General features: G+C 45.8%; 1 long non-coding RNA gene across 2 annotated transcripts in view; it reads right to left on the bottom strand.

The window, feature by feature from the left end:
• Positions 1-765: 765 nt before the first annotated feature.
• LOC123048655 (uncharacterized) overlaps positions 766-1952 on the bottom strand; it is a 5106-nt gene continuing 3919 nt past the window's right edge. For both annotated transcript variants that reach the window (XR_006423355.1, XR_006423352.1), the window contains exon 7: positions 766-1551. This is a non-coding gene — a long non-coding RNA (uncharacterized lncRNA). The remainder of the gene's footprint in view (positions 1552-1952) is intronic.

The raw sequence follows: 1952 nt of genomic DNA on the forward strand, positions 1-1952 counted from the left end.
ACGACAGTAGACACCTGTGTTTCTGAAATTTGACTTAACACATGACGTGCATTGTTTTTACGACAGTAGACGGTACGCACAGTAGACACCCGTGTGTCCGAAATTTGACTTAACACATGATGTGCATTGTTTCTACGATAGTAGACACTCGTATATCCGAAATTTGACTTAACACATGACTTAACACATGATAGATTGTAATTGAATGTTTTTCACGTGCAAGGACTAAATTTAAGATAAAAACTCATTTGCAGATCTAATCTATGTAGTACTACCTTCGTCTGGGTTTAAAAAGCCCAAGAGCGAAGACTCTAATACCAAGATAGTTTATTAACTAGATCATGGATGACGCGCGTTGCTGCGTTCATCCATTTCTTCAATATAATGATAGGAATTATGTAAACATGTGGACACATAAAAGATGGATCTATACTACTATTAAACAAGCAAATATATTCATTGCTAAGTACACACAGCCTTACGTACACACAACAACACGAACCAATTACAGCCGCATGATCAGCGACACTTAATTTAATCTAACCATTAAAATTATATTAACCCACGTCACAAGTGCGTTTAGCCATTTGTCTAGGCGGACGAAAACTCTGTCGAGAAAGTTCCCCGCCCCGCATCCCGTTCGTGTATCCTATAAACTAGGAAACAAACACCGCGAGAATAAATAAGGCGTTCGAAAAAGAGAAAGAAAATAACTACCATGCATGTGGAGGAGCAATCAGTGAAAACTTACCACACAGTAGAACAGGGTCGCATGCACCAGGTAATTATTGTGCTCCCGCTAATCAAGGTAGAAAACGAAAAAAAATTAAAGCAAAACCATCTTGGATATTCGTCCTGCAAATACGACGCCTTAATACGAACAAAGGCGTGGCCCAGCGGCTCTTCACGTTGCTCACCGGTGCAGCGAACATGTTCGCCACCGACGTCCACGCTGCCGTGGGCAGGAGCCCGGACCGTTTGCGCTACTGGCACATCTTCTCGACATGGTATTCCACGGCCGATGCGGTAAAAAAATGATCTCTTCATTCAATTGGACAAGAACCTTTCCGCCGCTGTTGAGGAAGTCTTCAAGCTTCTCGGTCATGCGTGCGATGCCTTCTCCTCCGGCCCCTACGACGCCGCAGTCGTCTCCCATCGTGCAGGATTAGTTCCGATCGCGCCACTCGGCGAAGCCGCTCGCGTCCGAGGCACCGTCGTCTGTCCGGCGAAAAGAAGAGTAGGTCTCGGCCGGCGTGCATGCAGAGAAACCTGGATGGTCAGACGAACTCAGACCGCCGCCGGAATCACTATAGACGTACGTCAGTACGTGTACGGCTCCTTCCATGACACGCGGAATTTTTCCTCGAGGGCAGGAGGCTCGCCAGGTCGGCCATACGGCACGCGCGCATCGTCGACGTCGTCAGGATGGATACAACACATTCAAGCTATACTCCCCCTCTTCGTCTTCTCCATCTTCATTAAAGTGGAATCTAGCTAGCTGCACTAACGTGTCCCCAGCGGCCCCGCCTCCATGTCTGGTGAGAAGAAACCCTACAATATGCATGCATCTTGTCAATCCCCTCTTATATTCTCAGCCATATAGCAACGTTTGAGGCAGGAATTGCAATTACTTTAGCCAGTGGGATCTATTATGCGAGTGAACGGACATGCCATAGGGCACACGTGAGTCCCCTGGGTGCTCTTTGTATTACTATTGTTATTTTTCTGTTGGTTCTAATCTTCTTGATCCTTTTCGCAGGATAGTACCGTGCATGTTTGTGATACTTCTATGATACATCCGTTTCGGTGACAACTAATATGGGACGGAGGGAGTATAACCCATCTGTGTGTGTAACCTTTTGAGAAAGGGCGATAGAAGTTTATAGTGACACAATTGAAAACTATAAGGACGTATTGCCAAGAAGAGCATGTTGTGCAATATAACAAAAAGT

The sequence above is a fragment of the Triticum aestivum genome, chromosome 1A (assembly GCF_018294505.1).
Source record: "Triticum aestivum cultivar Chinese Spring chromosome 1A, IWGSC CS RefSeq v2.1, whole genome shotgun sequence".
NCBI lineage: Eukaryota > Viridiplantae > Streptophyta > Magnoliopsida > Poales > Poaceae > Triticum > Triticum aestivum.